This window comes from Papio anubis, chromosome 5 (genome assembly GCF_008728515.1).
Source record: "Papio anubis isolate 15944 chromosome 5, Panubis1.0, whole genome shotgun sequence".
NCBI lineage: Eukaryota > Metazoa > Chordata > Mammalia > Primates > Cercopithecidae > Papio > Papio anubis.
The window spans coordinates 102,456,692-102,479,226 of record NC_044980.1 but is presented as its reverse complement, the minus strand read 5'-3'; the positions used below and the strand labels follow the sequence as shown (position 1 = coordinate 102,479,226).

At 40.8% G+C, this 22,535-nt stretch overlaps 1 pseudogene; it reads right to left on the bottom strand.

Moving 5' to 3' along the window:
* Positions 1–18,867: 18,867 nt before the first annotated feature.
* Positions 18,868–22,107, bottom strand: LOC110743399 (annotated as a pseudogene).
* Between the last annotated feature and the right edge of the window lie 428 nt (positions 22,108–22,535).

The following is a 22,535-nucleotide window of genomic DNA, read 5'->3' as shown; positions in this document are numbered from 1 at the left end:
GTTTAAACACTCAATTGTCTTTAAAAAAATTTAAATAATAAAGAAAAAATTGTATATATACCCATATAGTTGCCACTGCTAGTGTTCTTCAATTCTTTTTTGTACATCTTTTTTTTCCCATCTGGCATCATTTTTTTTTTTTTCTGCCTAAACACTACCTTTAAGATTTTTTCTTGTGGGATGGATCTGGTGGTCAATCCTTTTAGCTTTTGTGTGTCTGAAAATAATACTATTTTTCCTTTATTTTTGAAAGCTATTTTCACTGCACATGGAAGTCTAGATTGGCAGCTTTTTTTCTTTCAGTACTTTAAATACGTTGCTTCACTGTCTTTTAGCTTGCATTGTTTCCAGTGAGAACATTCTCGTCTCTACCTTTGTTCCACTTTAGGTAGTGTAACCTCCTTTACTGGCCACTTTTTAGTATTTTCTATTTATCTTTTTGAGCAATTCAATTACAATGTGCCTTGTAGAGTTTTCGTCATGTTTCTTGTGTCTGAGATTCATTGAGCTTCTTGGATCTATAAATGTATAATTTTCATCAAATTTAGAACATTTTTAGTCTTATTCCCTCAAATATTTTTTGTCTTCCTGCCCTTCTGGACTCCAGTTACACATATATCAGTGGCTTAAAATTGTTCCACAGCTCATTTAAAAATTTATCTGTTCACTGTGTTTCATTCAATATAGTTTCTATTGCTATGTCTTCGAGTTCACTAATCTTTTCTTCCGCAATATCCAATGTGCCAATAATTCCATCCAGTGTATTTTTCATCTTACCCATTGTAGTTATAATCTCTAGAAATTTGACTTGAATCTTTTTAAAATCTTAACCTTTTGAACATATAAAATGCAGTTATAATTGTTTTAATGTTCTTATCTGCTAATTCTAACATCTGTGTTAGTTCTGTGTCGGTTTAGGTAGGTTGATTTTCCTCCTTATTATGAGTCATATTTTCCTGTCTCTTTGCATGCCTGGCAATTTTTTATATATGCCAGATCTTGTGAATTTTACTTTTTTGGGTACTGGATATTTTTGTATGCCTATAAATATACTTGAGCTTTACTCTGGAATGTGTTATTTTGAAATGGTTTGATCTTTTCAGATCTTACTTTTAAAATTTTTTAGAATCAGAGCAATGTTCAGTCTAGGGATATTTATTCCCCACTACTGAGGCGAGAATTTTTGTGTATTTTGCTCAGCTCCTTATGAATCCTGAGGTTTTCTGTTCTGGCTCGCAGGGACAAACACTGTTCCTAGCTCTGTGTGAGTCAGGTGCGGTTCCCTCTAATCCTCTTGAAGGTTTCTTTCCCTTGCATCAGGTAGTTTCCTCACAGGTGTGCTCTGCTCAGTGCTCAACGAAGCCTAGTCTGCAAATCTCTGGAGTTTTCACTCTGTGCAGCTCTCTCTCCTCTGGCACTCTGTCCCATGATCCCTGGACATCCAGCTCCATCTCTCTCTCTTTTTTTTTCTTTTTGAAATGGATTCTGGCTCTGTTGCCCAGGCTGGAGTGCGGTGGCGTGATCTCGGCTCACTGCAACTTCTGTCTCCCTGGTTCAGCTATTCTCCTGCCTCAGCCTCCCGAGTAGCTGGGATTACAAGCATGCGCCACCACACCCCACTAATTTTTGTATTTTGGCCAGGCTGGTCTGAAACTCCCGACCTCAGGTGATCGGCCCACCTTGGCCTCCCAAAGTGCTGGGATTACAGGTGTGAGCCACCGTGCCAGGCCCAGCTTTATCTCTTCAACTCCAGCATATCACGAAGATCTAACTGGGTTCCCTTTTCATGTGCCTCACCCTGGAAAGATCCTCAAGGCAGTACGCTGGGGTGATTGCAGGGTTCACCTTTTTGTTTCCCATCTCTCAAGGATCACAATCCTGTGTTGTCCTACATTCAGTGTCTTGCAAACCATCATTTCCTATATTGTATCCCTTTTTGTTGTTGTTTCATATGAGAGAGTAAATCTGGTCCCTGGCATTCCACATTGGGTGAAAATGGAAGCTCCTACTGTTTTTGTTTAAATGTACCTGCTTATTTCTACTTTTGACAAATTAGCCTCTCACAGTCCGGTACAATCTTTGAGTGCCTGGGATGGTGTTTTGCATCTAGCTCTTGTATGCCTCTCTGGGAGTTACTTCCGAAATTAGCAACATGATCTAGAATGTGTTTTTTTACCCCTAGGGTCTTTGTTTCCTTCCTTTGCCACTTAGCTAATGCTGCTCTTCTAATGGGTTCCTCCCTTACATTTGTAACATATGTGTCAACTAAGCTAATTGTTCATAGCTCTGAAGCTTTAAAATTGTTATTGATTTTTTTCATCATTTAAGTAAGAAATATACGATTTGTAAGAAATATTTGAAATATAAGAAACATACGAAATATAAGAAATATTTGATGAAGTGTTTAATGGCTGATGTTCTTGTCTAGTGTGCATGTACTAACGTGCCCAAGGTCAGAAAGACATACTAAAATCCTCTTGAAAGCAACCAAAATATCAAAATTCTTTGATACAGACTTTTTATCAATGTCTTTGTTTCTATATTCATCTCTGAAAATTTTTTTTTTTTTTTTTGAGAAAGGGTCTTGGTCTGTCACCCAGGCTGGAGTGAAGTGGCATGATTACACCATACTGCTTCAAAATCCTGGGCTCAAGTGATCCTCCAACCTCAGCCTCCTGAATAGCTGTGACTACAGGCATGCATCCCTGCACCCAGGTAACTTAAAATTTTTGTTTGTTTTTGTAGAGACACTGTCTCACTATGTTGCCCAGGCTCGTCTCAAGTAGTCCTCCCACCTCAGTTTCCCAGTGCTGAGATTATGAATGTGAGCCATCACACTCAGCCACAACCTGAGATTCTTTAAGCAACAAATAACTTAGTAACTATGAGTAATAAAGGCAGGGAATGAGACAGAACTTTTTTTCATTTAGAAAAAGGCTTGTTTGGCTTATCTAGAATCAGGCCCAAAATAAATGCAAATGAAATAAATATATAAAGCATTAAAAATCAAAGTCATGGCCGGGCACAGTGGCTCACGCCTGTAATCCCAGCACTTTGGGAGGCCGAGGTAGGCTGATCACGAGGTCAGGAGATCAAGACCATCCTGGTTAACATGCTGAAACTCCATCTTTACTAAAAATACAAAAAAATTAGCTGGGCATGGTGGCAGGCACCTGTAGTCCCAGCTACTTGGGAGGCTGAGGCAGTAGAACGGCATGAACTCGGAAGGCAGAGCTTGCAGTGAGCCGAGGCTGTGTCCGGAATTGGTGGGTTCTTGGTCTCACTGACTTCAACAGAAGCTGCGGACCCTTGCAGAGTGTTACAGTTCCTAAAAACGGTGTGTCCAGAATTTGTTTCTTCTGATGTTCGGATGTGTTCAGAGCTTCCCCTTTCTGCTGGGTTCGTGGTCTCACTGGCTTCAGAAGTGAAGCTGCAAACCTTTGCAGGTGAGTGTTAGAGCTCATAAACGCAGTACAGACCCAAAGAGTGAGCAATGGCAAAAACTTATTGCAAAGAGCAAAAGAACAAAGCACCCACATCAAGCAATGGGACCCCCAGCAAACTGCAGCTGGCTAGTTCCCGCAGCCTGCTTTTATTCCCTTATGGGATGCCACCCACATCCTGCTGATTGGTCCATTTTACAGAGAGCTGATTGGTCCGTTTTACAGATTGCTGATTGGTCCATTTTGACAGAGTGCTGATTGGTGCATTTACAATCCCTGAGCTAGACACAGCGTGCTAACTGGTGCATTTACAATCCTTTAGCAAGGCAAAGAGTGCTAGACAGAAAAGTTCTCCAAGTCCCCACTATGTTAGCTAGACACAGTACTGATTGGTGTATTTACAAACCTTGAGCTAGAAACAGAGTGCTGATTGGTGCCTTTATAATCCTTTAACTAGACACAGAGTGCTAGACAATAAAGTTCTCCAAGTCCCCACTAGGTTAGCTAGATACAGAGTACTGATTGGTGTATTTACAAACCTTGAGCTAGACACAGGGTGCTGATTGGTGTATTTACAATCCCTTAGCTAGGCATAAACGTTCTCCAAGTTCCCACCAGGCTTAGAAGCCCAGCTGGCTTCACCTAGTGGATCCCACTCCAGGGCCGTGGGGGGAGCTGCCTGCCAGTCCAGTGCCCCGCCTGCACTCCTCAGCCCTTGGGCAGTCCATGGGACCGGGCGCCAGGGAGTAGGGGGCGGCGCCCGTCAGGGAGGCTCAGGCCACGCAGGAGCCGCGGGGGGTGGGGTGAGGCTTGGCATGGCGGGCTGCAGGTCCACGAGCCCTGCCCCGCGGGGAGGCAGCTGAGGCCCAGCGCGAATTGGAGCGCAGCGCCGGCGGGCCAGCACTGCTGGGGGACCCGGGGCACCCTCTGCAGCTGCTGGCCCGGGTGCTAAGCCCCTCACTGCCCTTGGCCGGTGGCGGCAGCCGGCCGCTCCCAGTGCTGGTGCCCGCAGAGCCGGGGCCTGCCCGAACTCGCGCTGGCCTGTAAGCGCCGCGCACAGCCCCGGTTCCCGCTCGCGCTTCTCCCTGCACACCTCCGCGCCAGCAGAGGGAGCTGGCTCCAGCCTTAGCCAGCCCAGAGAGGGGCTCCCAAGCGCCGCCGGAGTGGACGCGGAGGCTGAGGAGGTGCCGAGAGCCAGGGCTGCTAGCAAGTTGTCACCTCTCAAGGTTATACCACTGCACTCTGGCCTGGGCGACAGAGCGAGACTGCATCTCAAAAAAAAAAAAAAGGTAATTTTTCATAATCTAAACTTGGAAAATGCTTCTCTAAGTAAGAAAATCTAGAAACCATACAGAAAAATAATTGACAGATATGTAACAATTTTTAAATTTACATTTGCACCAAACATACTCCAGAAACTCCAAAGAAAAGTCAAGCAATAAATCTGAGAAGAAATATTTGTGACACTTGTAACAAACAAAGAGTTAAATGTCCTTAATTGGACTATCCTCAGCTTTACTCCCTAATGGTCTCAGAATTAACTTCAAACTGAGGCACTTGCTGCAAGGAACTTTGTCTCCAGGTCACCATCCCTCTGGGTAAGTTCTTGAGTCTCTCCTCAGCCACAGTTCCTGGGATCATCAGGAATGTTAAATAAGCCTGGGATGAAGTTCTGGCTCTGCCATTCACAAGCTATATGACGTTGAGCAAGTCTCTAGATCTCAGCTTGTTTAATGACCCACAGTGGATAGCAACAGAACTCAGCTCACAGGATTTTTGTTTTGTGAGAATCACCTGGCATTATCTCTAGTTTATTCTAAGTATTACACAAATGATAGTCATTGATCACTGTTACAGCCTCGGTGCCAGGACATCATCTGGCACATACAGACATGCAATAAGCATTTGTTGAGTAAATAACTTTATAAATCAATGAGGAAAAAAGATAACCCATAGAAAATAAGCAAAGGATATGGTAGGATATATACAGAAAAATGCAAATGTTTGCAGACACATGGAAAGAAGCCCAAATGCAATAATTATAATGGAAATGCCAACTAAAACAATAACAAATTTTCTTCTTTTTAACCTTCTGGATTGAAAAAAAAGTTTTATTGATTGATCGCCTCCAGGATAGGCAAGGTTGTGGGGAAATATTTTTATACATGGTTGAAGAAGTTGAAATTCATGGAATAGCCCTAGAAAAAAAAATTTGCCAGTAGTTTTTAAAATTTAAATATGCACATTCAGGAATCCCACGTCTAGGAATCTAGCCTACATAAATAATACATGGGTATGGAAAGCTCCACCAGTAAGCATGTTCATTGTACTTTGTTCGAAATAGGAAAAAAATTAGAAATAATCCAAATAACCGAAATGTCCATTAATTGAGAACTATTTAAAAAGTGATACATGGATACAACTGGATGAAATAGACCAAGAAAGACTCTCATATATATAGTTCTAAGAATACATATTTCAAGAGAGAGCAAACTGCAGAACAATGTAATAATTGCTAATATTTGTTGAGCCCTTATCTATTAGTGTGGGAAGCAATCTACATGAATTATCTTATTTAGTCATCCTCTATGGATTTCAGTATCTTCATCTGTAAAATTAGGAGATAGGACCAGATAAGTGCTAAGATTTTTCCCATCCTAGCCATAAAGTGCTACCTATACCAAGCTGTGTTTTTGAAAGCCGTTTAGCCCTGGAAAAGGCCGAGCACAATGATGCCTCTGGGAGTTGGACAAGCAAACTGATACCTGTTCATTTGGTTCCTCTCATGGAAACTTTGTGATTCTGCCTCCTGGAAGATATTCACAAACTTGTTTTTAAATGTTAAATGAAATGAGACCACTGTTAATTAATAGAGTAACTTTTTTACTTTAGGGGGAACTGGCTCCTCCTGAAGCCCACCTATAAATGAAACCAAGTGAGCTCAAGTCTTCTAAATGTGCAGGAGATCCCAACCACATACTCTTCTGAGTGTCTAAGTGTAGCAGGACCAGCCACTCCTGTGGAGGCTGACCTCCTGGTAGTCCTGGCTATGTGACGTTGTCAAGTATCATATTTCACACTGACAGTTGGGCAGTGGAGAATGAGAGAGGTGAGGCATAGCTAGCTGAGAGGTAGTTGCATGCCCATAGCAGATCTTTATCTTTGGCTCACTCACCATACATATCAGGAAGTGTGCAGAGATTTCTGGGTACCCTTAGGTCTGTGTTGTGGAGAAAGGGCAAGTAGTTTGAGTTGTGAACATGTGTAGGAATACAGGAAAGTGAGTAGTGAACTCAAGATTTTGACTACACATGTTTCAGGAAAAATTTTATTATCTTTTGTGGAAATAAAGCAAAAGGTTACTCTTACAACTGCCCTAATTTGGACTTTTTTTCTTTTTTTTAAGCAACATAGGTATATTCTGGATTAGTATCTGACAAAAATGTGTTCATCAGTAACTACAAATTCAAAGTGAGCACAAAATAGGCTCTGATTTTTGTCTATTTTATAGAAGCTCTTTGTCAAATAAAAACAGTTACTGTGTAGTCATGTGCTAGACATTGCTTCTCCAGTTGTGCAATCTACTGGGAATATTTTGGATGTCATTAGTAGCACCAGCATGAAAAATGGCCGTCAGAAAGACTGGACGATTTGGAATCACGTCTCCCAATAAGAATAAAAGCCCACTTCCAGCATGCGTCAGGTGACTGGAGTGTCAATTTGAAAATTAATGGCTGCCTCAATACCAGCAGAGAGAAGTACACACTCCATTATGGGCTGCAGTCAACCCATCCAAAAGTGGTGCTACATAACTAAAAGTTAAAAAGAAGGTGAGGCAGGAGGATGGAACACAAACCAGTTTTCTGGGAAATATTTTAAAATTTTAAAAATTCATCTGGAAAAGAAGAATTTCTTTCTCCACTGCCCAACTGCCAGTGTGGAAAGTGATACTTGCCAACATCACATAGCCAGGACTACCAGGAGGTCAGCCTCCACCCAAGCGGGTGGTCCTGCTACAGTTAGACACTCAGAAGAGTACGTGGTTGGGATCTCCTGCACGTTTAGGAGATTTGAGCTCACTTTGTTTCATTTATAGGCAAGCTTCAAAGAGGAGCCAGTTCCCCCTAAAGTAAAAAAGTTACTCTCTAACAATTAACAGTGGTCTCATTTCATTTATACAGATTATGTATACAGATTATATACAGATCATTTCTACTAGTGCTGACTCTCACAGTAGTATTAACATGCAGATATTGCATGATTATCAATAATCAGGTATCTACATGATGCCTAAAGCTAATTGCTGTCTTTTGAGCCAAAGGTTGAATAAAAGCCAATAAAATCACAAATAAACAAACACTCTTGCTGGTAGGTTTCCTTCCAAAGGCAATAGAGTGTAATAGAAATCTATAATGGGCTAGTCATGCCTAAAGCCCACATATCCCTCATCTGAGATACTGGCTTTGAGAACTGCAGAGTGCAGGTTAGTTTCCTCTGCTGTCAACAAGCTAACAATCAGGGACGAGATGGAAACAGATAGCTTTGACATGAGAGAGAGGGCCTATGGGCCTCCTCTACTTCTTATTTTTATTTATGTATTTATTTTTTGAAACAGAGTGTCACTCTTTTGCCCAAGCTGGAGTGCAGTGGCATAGTCTCCACTCACTGCACCCTCTGCCTCCCAAGTTCAAGCGATTCTCCTGCCTCAGCCTCCTGAGTAGCTGAGATTACAGGCACACGCCATGGGGTTTTGCCATGTTGGCCAGGCTAGTTTTGAACTCCTGGCCTCAAGCAATTCACCGGCCTTGGCCTCCCAAAGTGCTGGGTCTACTTCTCACACTAGCCACATAGACGTGGCCATTGCAAAGACATAGTTTGTTGCTATTTTGAACTCACTGCCAATCCTCTGTTTCATACTTCACCATCCCTCAATACTAGTTTTCCTGAAAGGGATAAAATATCTCATGCCACATTTGTGTGCCCCTCTGTTATGTGAGTCAGAGGCAGAGCTACCTCAGGTTCTCAGGTTTCTCTTCCTTGAGCTTAGGAACAAATCTCAAGAACAGAAAAGTGGGGACAGAGGTGGAAAGACCAGAGGACATGCCAGCAGTGCACACGCATTAATGCATGCGAAATTTATCTTCAGAGGTGATGTGCCTGCCTCAATTCTGACTCCCTTAGGCTGAATTCCTTCCAATAAAGCTTCTTCTCTATCCTTTGTCTGCTCCAAATGTAATTATACCCCTGAAGCTTCTCTGGAAGCCTCACCTACCTCTTGAACATGTCTGAATCTCCCAGGTAAACCTGGCCTAGGGCATTACACTTGGATCTCAGGCAAATAGTAAGAACCATCTCCTTGAATTATAAGGAGAATAATCGAGGGAGATATTGGCTACATTTTTTTTAAGACTTGAAAAATAAGTGTCCTGTTAGCCAACTTGCTTAAATAATCTGGGTCTGCTGTTTTTATTTATCCAGATAGAGGAATTCATTTCTCTTCTCTTTTCCCAGTTCCATTTCAAACACAGTCCGTCTTCCAAGGGTGCCCAGGAAGACGGACCATTTAAGTTTCCCAGTGCTATCAATAGTGGTCCCATTTTACAGTGGAAGAGAAAGACACAGCCATCCTTTTGTCTGATGGAGACTTAGGAGAGGAAAAAAAGTGCTTTTTTTCTGAACTTAAGCTTGTATTTCTGTTGCATTGTCAACTGATTTAAATTGGGGATAGTATTTTAATATAGAAAAAAATTTAAACCACCAGAATATTTGACATTGAAATTATGCTTGATTGGCTGCCACATTTTAAAACATATCAAATAAGACAGGCATCAGTGTTTGACAAATTTTTATACAAAATATATTGTAAAAAACAAGTGAAAGGGAAAATGTCAGCAAATATTTTATAGAATTTGAAAGACAAATGCATAGAATTGCAGTAGGTGTATTAAGTCCGTGTAGAATCTAAAATGACTTTTGTGGTTTATAATCCTTTTAAGATTCAATCTGGAAAATTGCGTTGGAACAATGAAAACCTGAAATCAAATCATAAAACAGACTAACAGATAAAGACTGTAATACAAATGGACATATTTTATCCTGCTTTTTCAACGTGAGAGCACATTTCTATTCCTTTTATAAGCACAAAGAAAAGTCTACATTAATTTTCCTTACGTCATTATTTCCTTTGCAAAATTTTAAGTTATATTTTAAACTAATCTAGTTGTCCTTTTTTCTTTTTACTATTATTTAGTGATTTAATTTTTGTATGTATACCATAAAGAGTCAAACATTCATGAATATTGATGGACATAAAGCCATATGTTACAAAACAGCTGTTGCAAGGATTGGATTGTATGCAAGGTTTTTACAGCATAGACTTTACTTTGAAATTATCATCTTTGGGTCTGAATTTCACTCATAATCAGTACCTGCCAGGCAAAGACTAGGTAGAGTACAATCAGAAACCACCTCTTCTTGGTGGGCTCTTTTTCATCACTATTTCTGTGCAGCTTTTCAGAGCACATTGAAATTCTCTGCTATAGTCTCTTTGTGACTGGGCTTTAACGTATGGCAGCATGTCCCAAGGGCAGAGCAAATTATGCTACCTGAACCCTTTATCTGTAAGCAGCAATACAACAGGGCGATGTAAAATAGAAGACAGATTTATTTAGATATAAACAATGTAAAAAATATTATTCGATATAAGAAACATAAAATCCAATATCCCAATAAATCTAGCCAGCAAGCCTTACCTTATTGCTAAATGATTGCACAAAAGAACAAACTTTCTTTAATGTTTCCAGGTTGACAAATGCAATCTGTTCTGTCTACAGCCTTCTAACTTTGTCAGGAGCTATAAAGTCCTTCTCTCTTGGGTGCTGGTGTTTCTGAGGAGGTTTACAAGATTTCAGTCTATCCTGTTGCAGCTTATTGGGGCCCTGCCCTTGCTTTTTGTCCCCTGATATTTATAAAAACTGCACACACTATTAGAGTGTAGTATTATAGAGTTGATCATATTTCATCTTAAAATTACTAATCAGTTATAAAAAGGATTGGGTCCAGTGTAACTTAAACATTAATGTGCGCACAAATCACCTGAGGATCTTGTGATAAAACAGACTCACAGTTATTTGGGATGAAGGCTGGGATTCTTTGCTTGGAAAAAGTTCACAGGTGTAGCCAATATTGTGTATCTGTGGTCCACATTTTGTATTGCAAGGATCTATGTGACCTCATTTTCAGAAGAAAACTATGACCCAGATGGTTTTAGAAACTTAAGTTTCCACAAATACTTAGAACCTTTATTTTGGAGCACTTAGACTCTTTGTATGTGCGAAGCCTGGCTCAGTCCATAGGGGTATGCCGATGACGGGGTCATAATCCTGTCATCACGGAACTTAGATGGTAACGAGGAGTCAGGGCAGAGAAGTGAACAACGTATACGTTGCTCAAAGCTGGAGGCAAAATTCATGCTCTCCTGAACTCTAGTCCATGGTCCTGCATAGGCTATCAGCCCTCTGCCTTCTTTACAGCCTCTCTCACCCTTCCTGCCTTCTTTCTCTCTATCAGGTCTCCTATTTTTAGCATGTTCTCCAAACTATCTGGTAAATTCCTCTAATTTATGAATTGTTCCTTGCTAAGGGGTGTGAATATTATCCCATAAGTAATGGGGCATGCTTGAAGGATTTTAGCAGGAAAATGGCACTAGAGGAGCTAAAGTATGGTCCATGTTGTTGACTATTATATCAGCACACTTAGGGCAGTGTTTGACAGTAAGAGTTCAGCAAGTATCTGTTGAAGGAAGGAATGTTTGCGTTCTGGATAGGCTAACTCCTTGAAGTGAGGGGAATGAATTGGGTGAGAATAGTTCTTCTTGTGAAAGTTAGGGAGAATGGGTTGACCATCTGTTCTATACCTCTACACCAACCCCTGAGGCTGGCATTGTAATTTAACCTCATGAAAGAGAGAGTAGTAGCTACAAACTAGTCCTGTCTCGGTTTGAACCCTGCTTCCCTAATCCTAGCACTTTTGTTTTTTTAGTCCCCCACTACTTCAAAAGCATGTTACATGTACAATACTTATCCCAGTGCTATGCACAACAAATGCATTTTGGATGCAACTATAAAATGGCAACAGAAAGTGTGGCAAAATGAGTAAGCCCTTAGGCTTATGAATCAAACAGACCTGGTTTCTAATTCTGCTTCTACCACTTAATAATAAACTTGGGCAAGCTAATTAATCTGAATCAGGTTTCTCTTCTGTAAATAGTGTTAACAAGACCTACTTCACAGAACTGTTGTGAGAGAAAAAGTAATACAATGACTGGAACAAGTTTAGTAGAGTACTTCGTGCATATCCAGTGTTCAGTACACTGAAATCTTGTATTTAATGTTATTGTTGGTGATAAATGTGCTGAAATTTTATTTGGAGAGATATAGACTGAATTAAAAAAAAACTTTTTCGTTAGAAGGTTGCAAATAAATTCAAGATTTTTTAGAATAAAATGCAGAACAACTTATTCCTGGTGACTTAATAATGGTCTTGCTTAAGGACTGTGCCTTGAAAATGCTTCCTAAGCCTACAATCCTTCGTTTTCTCAGCTAAGTAAAGAGGGCAATCAGAATACTGACCTACAGCATAAATTTTGTGAAGAATGTCAAACTTGAATGTCAAAATAGTTTGAAAAATGCAAAGCAACACATGCATTCTAACTAATCATTATCTTTTCCTCTGAGGTCCAATCCAAAACTACTCTGGTAATCTACCAACTGAACAGTCTTTCTCTGTCAGCCACTTGTCAATCGGTACAGTGGAGATGCCCCCAAATAGTGTATGAATACATTTTGGAGTTTCCATGACAACCTATACACCACTATAGAATGCCTTAAGTATAGAAAGACTCACTTCTGTTATAATCAAGATAATCTATCACAATATTAGACCAATTCCAAGTATAATTCAAGCCAATTTCCATTTTTACTGAGTACATCATACTTTATATAAAAATTTTTTCTCAGAGTATGCCTTTTACCTTATGTGAAAACACAAATAACCTACTCCATCTAACAACAACTATTCCGCCATTTATATCTAACCATATCTCATAAATAAATATTTCTCTCTGAAATGTCTCTTTTCCTTGAAGATACCTGCCAGACTGAAATTTTAGAATACTATTAAATTTCTCTGTGTATTTTTATGTAAGACCGAAAGAAAACCTGGCTTATTTTTATAATTTTTGCTAGAAACATGAGTTGATCATATCATGAGAGTTGTGTATTTTCCTTGAACTCAATTTTCAGTTAACCTAATTGATAATTTATATTCATAGATCTACATGTATGTAGAGACAACCAAGACAATAACATATGTAACATACTAACAATGTATGTGCCTAGCTGAGAAGAAGGCACAATTAAGTTGTTCTGATTAATCACATGAGAAAAAGGAAGAGCACACAGCAGTATGTTGACAGCCTTAGTCCCCATAAATGGAAAGAAACAATTCATTTAAAACCAATATTTAACTTCCAGGAAAATTTTCCCATCATTCGGTAAATTATGGCTTTAGAATATATTTCAGTTACACATCACAGCCCACTTTAGACAAATGTGAAAGCCTTTGTGGGCAGCTTTAAGTATATTTACCTATAGGTTATATATGAACTTTAGACTTCTTCTCCTCTCCCCCAGGAAAGCCCATTCATGACAGTTGAAATGTTTTTTTGCTCTTCATCTTACTCTTAAAAAATATTTACTAGGTTTAAGAACTATCAGAGTTTTTAAATATTTATATAACAAGGTGAAAATATTTAATTTGCCAGAATTGCAGGGGAAAAATGCTTTTTCCAAGGCAGTTGAAGCAAGAAAGTAGGAAAGAGTGTCACATAGTAGAAACACAGACATTGGGAAGGCAGCACATGACAACTAGAGGAGGATCTGAGGAAGCAGACACAAACTGGGACCAGTAGGATGGCACCAATGTGATCCTTCCCTCAGACCCCACAAACCTCCAAATATCGTGATATAGTTGATGGTTTGGGATTTCTTGTGGAAGTCAGAAAGATGCTATTCTTCAGTGGTTCGGTGCAAGAGCAGAATGGAAGAATCCTGCAAGGTCTCAAGGGGAACCCAAAGAGCACCTGGAGAAATACATCAGGGATTGGGCCAAGACTGTAAGGAAAACATTAGATGGCGAGATGGTTTATGAGGCCTTCTGGTGACAGTGAACAATAGCTTATATGTGGGCAGAGGTTTGGATGACTCTTTGTTCCTCCCTTTGCAATTATTTCCAGTTGGGAAGAGGTCCAGAACCATCTAAGCAGTTAAAGATCCAGAACAAATTATCTAGGTACTCAGAGCTTGAAATAATGTTCACACAAAAACAGCCATGTTTAAATTAACACAAGGGACAGCTTGGACAGAAAAATGTGGGTACTATTTGACTTTAGGGAAAGGAAGTGGGGAGATCTCTTGAGTTTTGCTTTGGTGGTAGTATATATGTTTTGAATGATTTTTATGTGAAATAATTGTCATCTTTGTGAGTATAAGTTGACGGGGAAGATTCTACTTGCTCCGTGTCCAACCATCACTATCATGTCCCCCTACTCCAGGTATGTGGATGTGAGAATTGCCCTGATACATTTTACACTAAACAGAATTCTTCTCATCCCAATTATATTCACAGGGAATATACTAATTTTTCCCTCATGTAGTATGTGGGACATTAGACAGTGCCTACCATGGGGATTGCCTGCTTACCAAATATGCATTGAAAAAATACTGGAATGGGTTCTGAGGCAGTCTCTTGGTATTCCCTTCCTGGAAACTCTAAGCAGACCACCTTCCACTTTGACAGGTTTCAGACACTGAAATCCAACCTTTTGGACTTAAGATATTTTCATTATATGCTTTATTTTATTACACTCCAACAATACTACCAAGAGTATGTTAAAGCACATTATTTTAAAGTTAATTAATTCTGAGTATTTAAAATTTCACCTTGTGGTTCCCTGGTTTATATGTGGGATGCCACAAAAACAAATTAAAATTCCTGGTATAGGGACATTCACGTAGATGGAGCCAACAGATAATTCGAGGTTCTTTTGAGTTCTACCATTCTATGAAATCTGAGCTCTGACATTCAACTTCTATTTGATCAGAGATGTATTAGTCTTGGTATTTAGGAAACAAAGGTTGAATATTTATGTTGGTTATGTGGAATGAAGAAAAAAATATTCTGATTGGTTGTTAAGACAATAACAAAATCTCTGAAACTCTTAAGCACTATTTTTAGCGGCCAAATGCTCTAGTTCTCGTCCAGCCATGAATCATCAACCAGTTTTTACCTAGGTACAAGTTTTTGCAGAGCTGAGAACTGTTGAATGGGGCCTGATTATAACAAATTGTTATGTTTAAAAAAATTATGTTTTGAAAGCACACTATCTTCATATGGAAACTGCAGATATATGTAAAAGTTGTTTCACTTCTCAAAAACACTGAAACTTGCCAGACACTATGTGCCCTAATAAGAAATCATGTTATTATAAATATATGTAATAAATCACCTCCATATTAAACCTGTGACCTACTCAGAAAGACAATCATATTCTCTGATCCATTTTTAAAAGCCCAAGTAAATGGTCATAAAGATGGCCAGGTTGGGAATAGGAAGTACTCCAGCTCTTATTTCAAAACTATTCACCTTAGAATTACCTTCAACTTGATTCTTAGTCTAACTGGGAAACAAATCTTGGACCAGGGCTGGACCAAATTATGTGCCTCAGCAAACAGACTAATAATCTGGCACTCCTTTACACCTATATTTCTTAAACATTTTTTCAATATTTATTTAAATGTGGGGAGGGGAGGGAGGCAGAAAAGAAGGATCTGGGGGTCAGGTTCAATTTCCTTCTTCAATTTCCCTAGGTAATTCGACTCCAGCTCAAACTTGCATACCCTACTCAACAAAAGGAAACTTACCTTGCTGTTGTTAGTTTCTCACCATCTACTGTTACTTAGGCATACTCCTTGATGTAGCCTTGATGTAAAAAAAGTGGAACTAAGTAGGAATCAAGGAGAAAATAATGTTATTCTTTTTATTACTGTTCCTTAAATCCTCTCATGGGCTAGTTCTTTCCCTCCAATAAATGAAATTTTGGCTTTTCTGTTCACTTATAGATAATGTCTTAAAAGTCCTCTAGGGCCAGGCATGGTGGCTCACAGCTGTAATCTCAGCACTTTCGGAGGCTGAGGCAGGTGGATCACCTGAGGTCAGGAGTTCAAAACCAGCCTGGCCAACATGGCGAAATCCTGTGTCTACTAAAAATACAAAAATTAGCTGAGCATGGTGGCAGGCACCTGTAATTCCAGCTACTCGGGAGGCTAAGGCAGTAGCTGAACCCAGGAGGCAGAGGATGCAGCGAGCTGAGATTGTACCATTGCACTCCAGCCTAGTGACAGAGCAAAATTTTGTCAAAAAAAAAAAAAAAAAAAAAAAACACAAAACACAAAAAACAAAAACAAAAAAAGTCCCCCAGGAACTTCTAGTCAAACCTCAATCAGTCGTTAGTCGTCATCAAAAGTGCAAACTTTAGTTAAATGTAAAGCTTCTCTCTTCTTCCATATTGGGTGACTTCCAGCTGAAAATCTCTAATGGCAAAGAGGATGCATGATCAGCCTTTTCTTTTTTTTTCTGTACTTCTTTCAGAGCACTCCACTCTGATTAGACAGATTCTGACTCTGGGGTGCTGTTGAAAGAGCAGCAGGAGAGGCTGTACTTGTTGGTGCTGTTGTGATAAGGCATTGCCAGTCTCTTAGCTTGGTGCATGTTCAAGGCTGACTTTTTCCTTGTTGGCAGTTTCTGAAAGTTTTTCCGAGATTTCTGAACTGAGAGCCTCCAACTATACTCAGACGATTTGAGTGTGTACCTCCTTCTGCTTGCAGCTCCTGATTCCTGCCCTAGACTCTTGTCTCTGTGTGCAGTTGATCCCCACAATGTGGGATCTCATCAACCCTCCAGGCTATCCACTCAAGCAAAATTCAAAGCAACCACTTCCCAATGCAGTCTTCTTCTACCTGTCATACGGAGGCAGACTGTGGGAGACAGCATCACCATAGTTTCCTGACCACCTTGAATGTTTCCACATGCGCCGCTGTATGCAAGGCTTTATCACAGTCTGACCCAAGTCTTTGCTGAAAGCCCGGTGATTCCTCCCGGAAGCAGAGGAAGAGAAGCAGCCTTGCGAGGAGCTGCCATGAGGCAGTTTCTCATCTGTCTTTCCATCTGGTGGCAGATAGCCACAAGACTATTTCTCATACATCTCCCTAATTTCAGTTGAGAACAGGGCTCTCTACTGGCTTCTCCCCTCCCCCACCCTCCCCTTAGAGTATGGCTGTAGGTTTTTGTGTAAGTCTGTAAAAGTGCTTGGCTGTAGTTTAGAGTCTGCTCCTCAGCGGCAGAATAACCAACCACCACCACACCACCCCTTTCACTATGTGTGACCAGCCCCTGGCCCTGTATTCCATCATTAGAGAGGTGGGGAACTAACACCATGGTGATCTTGCTTTTGCTGTGTGGTAGGAATCTAACTGAAACCACCTGGAAAAAAACATTTCCTGAGAGTTTGTCTCCTTACTTGCTACCAGCTGAATCTCAAAGTGTGACCAGCCAGCCTGGCAATCTACATACTGGCCTCTGTGAGCCTTGTACCCGCTGTGCTGCTTTGTCTCTTGATGCCAGCAAGCCGGCCATAGTCTCCCATCTTTATACTTTTCCAGTCATGGCTCCCTACAAACCTCAGGAACATAAGTCAAACTTTTTAAGTAATTTTCTTTAAGCTCTTCTTTCTTAAGGTGGGGGTAAACACACTCTACCACCCTAACATTGCCTAGAATGGGACAGCCACAGTACTCCACTAACTTTCTCCAAAAACCACGACTCTCCCCCAACCCAACATCTTCAACTCACACCTGTCTATAGCCTCAAATGGGTGTTTGCCTAAACCTGAAAAATTGGTGGAGCTTCTTTGCATGGTGAATTAGTACTTTATTTGAAGAATATGAGCATCACTTGATATCTATAACTCATTGTGTTATTCTCAGCTTTTGAAGTCTCAGCTTAAATGAAGACAGAGAGAGTTTTTTTTTATTATTATTATAGTTTAAGTTCTAGGGTACATGTGCATAACGTGCAGGTTTATTACATATGTATACTTGTGCCATGTTGCTGTGCTGCACCCATCAACTCGTCAGCACCCAACAACTCGTCATTTACATCAGGTATAACTCCCAATGCAATCCCTCCCCCTCCCCCCTCCCCATAATAGGCCCCGGTGTGTGATGTCCCCCTTCACGAGTCCAAGTGATCTCATTGTTCAGTTCCCACCTATGAGTGAGAACATGCGGTGTTTGGTTTTCTGTTCTTGTGATAGTTTGCTAAGAATGATGGTTTCCAGCTGCATCCATGTCCCTACAAAGGACACAAACTCATCCTTTTTTATGGCTGCATAGTATTCCATGGTGTATATGTGCCACATTTTCTTAATCCAGTCTGTCACTGATGGACATTTGGGTTGATTCCAAGTCTTTGCTATTGTGAATAGTGCCGCAATAAACATACGTGTGCATGTGTCTTTATAGCAGCATGATTTATAATCCTTTGGGTATATCCCCAGTAATGGGATGGCTGGGTCATATGGTACATCTAGTTCTAGATCCTTGAGGAATCGCCATACTGTTTTCCATAATGGTAGAACTAGTTTACAATCCCACCAACAGTGTAAAAGTGTTCCTATTTCTCCACATCCTCTCCAGCACCTGTTGTTTCCTGACTTTTTAATGATTGCCATTCTAACTGGTGTGAGATGGTATCTCATTGTGGTTTTGATTTGCATTTCTCTGATGGCCAGTGATGATGAGCATTTTTTCATGTGTCTGTTGGCTGTATGAATGTCTTCTTTTGAGAAATGTCTGTTCATATCCTTTGCCCACTTTTTGATGGGGTTGTTTGTTTTTTTCTTGTAAATTTGTTTGAGTTCTTTGTAGGTTCTGGATATTAGCCCTTTGTCAGATGAGTAGATTGCAAAAATTTTCTCCCATTCTGTAGGTTGCCTGTTCACTCTGATGGTAGTTTCTTTTGCTGTGCAGAAGCTTTTTAGTTTAATGAGATCCCATTTGTCAATTTTGGCTTTTGCTGCCGTTGCTTTTGGTGTTTTAGACATGAAGTCTTTGCCCATGCCTATGTCCTGAATGGTACTACCTAGGTTTTCCTCTAGGGTTTTTATGGTATTAGGTCTAACATTTAAGTCTCTAATCCATCTTGAATTAATTTTTGTATAAGGAGTAAGGAAAGGATCCAGTTTCAGCTTTCTACTTATGGCTAGCCAATTTTCCCAGCACCATTTATTAAATAGGGAATCCTTTCCCCATTTCTTGTTTCTCTCAGGTTTGTCAAAGATCAGATGGCTGTAGATGTGTGGTATTATTTCTGAGGAGTCTGTTCAGACAGAGAGAGTTTTAAGGAAACTCTTTGACTAGTTTATCATCAACCTTATATAACATAATAAAAAGTTTCCTTCTAGTCATGGGACAGTCTTCCAGAAAGAAATTCTGATTTGAGACCATGTTTACTCATTTTGTGACATTATTAGTGATGCTTTATCAGCCTTTACAGATTGCAAGTCTAGGTTAATGTCCTGACTGGCCACCACTTAATCTGGCTCTGCTGCCAACCATGAAAAGGTTATATTCCAGGAGCCATGTTTTGTTTTAGGCCACCAAGCAGGCAGATTTAATTTAGAGAATTTTTAATGTCTGATGTTCTCTTCTCAGTTGACTGTGAAGGCAAGAGTTAACTTCTGAGCACATTAATCTCAATCACAAAGTTGTTGAATTTATAACCCTCTTTCTTGCCTTGATTAAATAACTGCAAAAGCTGGAAATTGCACTGAGCTTTTTAAAAGCTTAAAGCCCTAGGAGCTTTCATGCACCTTATTTGTCTCTAGATAAATGTGGGTGCAGCAAAGCTAAAGTGTGGCTGACTCTGTGAAAAAATATGTGAAACAGCTGCTTTGATACCAACACCTCTAGTGCCCCCTTTTGTTGCCTTCTTTCCCATCAGGAGCACCTAATGCCTACATATTTTCACTAAGACCTGCCCTCTCAGGGCTGAGGCCTGGCTCTGAACACCATTCTCCCCACTTCCTATGAAACTCACCTATTGTGCCTTTCAATTGTTCTGATAAGTACCTATTCTGACCCTACAAATAGGGTGCTAGCTTTCCTTGCTTCGTTTTCTCTCTTCTCCCCGCAAACTAAGAAATTTTTGCTCCTCCACATAAATTGTTTTGGGTTTTCACACTGAAAATACAGGAAAGAGAAGAAGGAATGGAACATATCACTAAATTTATTCTAAAGTGATAATATCCCTTAATTACAATGTATTATTCATTCCCAGTATATTCAAAGAAATTGGACCTGATGGTATCGACAGGTGGTACACTTGTTACAATTGATGAACTTACATTGACACATCATTATCACCCAAAATCCATAGTTCACATTACAGTTCACTCTTCATGTTGTACATTCTAAGGACAGTTTTTGGACAAATGAACAATGACATATCTACCATCATAGTATATTTTTTTGACCTCTGAGCTTTCTATTGGCCTCCTGCTCCCCAAAGAGTACCCTGCTTCTGCTGGCTTAATGTCTCAGAACTTTGATGTCGTTGGTCTCAGACATCCACTATCCAGCAGGTGGTGGTCTTTGGATGGTTTCCATAGACTTGCTGCTGTCCAGGGCATCACCAAGATGGAAGTCATCACCATTTTCCAGCAGGCGGTGGTAGGTAGCCATCTCAGCCTCCAACTTGACCTTGATGTTCATCAGGGCCTGGTAGTCCTGGCCCTGGTGCTGTCCCTCTGCCCAGGTCTGTGCCAGCTCTAACACCAGGTGCAGCAGAATCCCATTGAGCTTCTCCATCTGCATGACGTAGCGGGCCTTCACCTCCCTCAGGCTGTTCTCCAAACTGGCATTCAGATTTCTCATGAAGTCCAGGTCAGTCTCCAACTGTACATCTCAGCTCCGTGAGCGTCATCTCAGCTCTGTGAGCATCATCTCAGCAGCTCCAACCTCGGCAGACTGCATGGTGACCACTGTGGTGCTCTCTTCAATCTGCTGAGACCAGTACTTGTCCAGCTCCTGTTGGTTTTTCCGAGCCAGCTTGTCATATTGGGCCCAGATGTCTGCCGTGATCTTGGCAAGGTCCTGAGATTTGGGGGCATCTGCCTCCGTGGTCAACCCAGAGCTGGCAATCTGGGCTTGTAGGCCTTTTACTTTCTCTTCGTGGTTCTTCTTCACGAAGAGCAGCTCCTCCTCCAGAGCCTCAATCTCTGTCTCCAGCTGCAGCCAAGTGACACTGGTGTCATCAACGACCTTGCAGAGCCCATGGATGTTGCTTTCCACAGATGGGCTCATGGCCAGCTCTGTCTCCTACTTGACTCTAAAGTCGGCCGCAGCAAGACAGGCATTGTCAATCTGCAGAATGATGCAGGCACAGTATTTGCGAAGATCTGAGCCCTCAGGTTCTCAATGGTCTTGAAGTAATGGCTCCAGTCTCTGACCTGGGGTCCCTTCTCCAGGTGCTCCCAGATTTTGCTCTCTAGCTTCCAGTTCTCAGTCTCCAGGCTCCTTCCTCTGTCCAGGTAGGTTGTTCAGACTTTGCATGGTCTCCTTATTCTGGATGCCTCCCATTCCTGCCAGGCCCCTGGGCCCCATGCTGCCATGTCTTGGAAGCTGGAGGAGTGGGACACGCAGATCCAGGAACCAGAGCCCCCCGCTCCTGCATAGATGCTGGCTGCGCTGCTGACTAGCAGGGCACTGTAACTGGGCGCCGGGACAGAGCCCAGGGACTGGTAGTTGGTGGAGAAGGTGGAGCGAGTGGTGAAGCTCATGCTCTCCGGGAGGAGAGCGAGAGGACAGGACTCGGGCTTTGCCAACGACATAATCATATATTTTTATCATCCTAAAAATTCTCTGTGACCTGCCTATTCATTCTCCCAACCCCAACCCCAACTTTTGGCAACAAGTGATCTTTCTACTGGTTCCATAATTGTGCCTTTTCCAGAATGTCATAGAGTTGGAATCATTTAGTAATGTAGCCTTTTCAGATTGATGTCTTTCACTTCATAATATGCATTTAAGTTTTCTTTATGGTTTTTCTGGCTTGATAGCTTATTTCTTTCTAGTTCCAAATAATATTCCACTGTGTGGATGTACCACAGTTTAGGTATTCGTTTGCCTCTGAAGGAGGTCTTGATTGCTTCCAGGTTTTGACAATTATGAATAAAGTTGCTAGAAACATCCATGTGCAGGTTTTTGTGTGGACATAAGTTTTCAACTCCCTGTGGACACCAAGGAGCATGATTGTTGGTTCATATGGTAAATGTTTAGTTTTGTAAGAAACTGCCAAATATGTTGGTAATGGGGAAGGCTATGCATGTGCAAGGCAGGGAGTATATGGAAAATCTCTCTATCTTCTGCTTGGTTTTGCTGGGAACCTAAAACAGCTGCTCTACAAACATAAAGTCTGTAAAATAAATAAACATATATATATGTATATAAACATATATATATAAAAATACACACACACACACACACACACACACACACACACACACACTCTACATACAGGAGTGGCAAATTTTACCCCTATTCTCTCAGAGTTTTTTTGACTAGGCCTGAGAACTAAATTAACGTAGACAAATTAGCAGGAGAAAAGCATACAAATTTATTTAATCTTTTACATGATACTTCATAAGGAAATGAAGGCCCAAAGATGTGGCAAATTCTAAGTGCTTTTATATTAGGTTCCACAAAGGTAACTTTTATGGAAAAGTTACTAACCTATGAGGAGAGGCTAAAGGAAGACATAAATTATTAACAAAGTCTGTTTGTACAGAATTCTCTTCGCCACACTTCTCATCCTTGCTGATGATATTACTTTCCTTCTGACACAGGGAGAACATCATCCATATAGGGGTTTTATCTCCCGATTTCAGGAAGAAAAAGAGCGGGGCCAGAGCACACT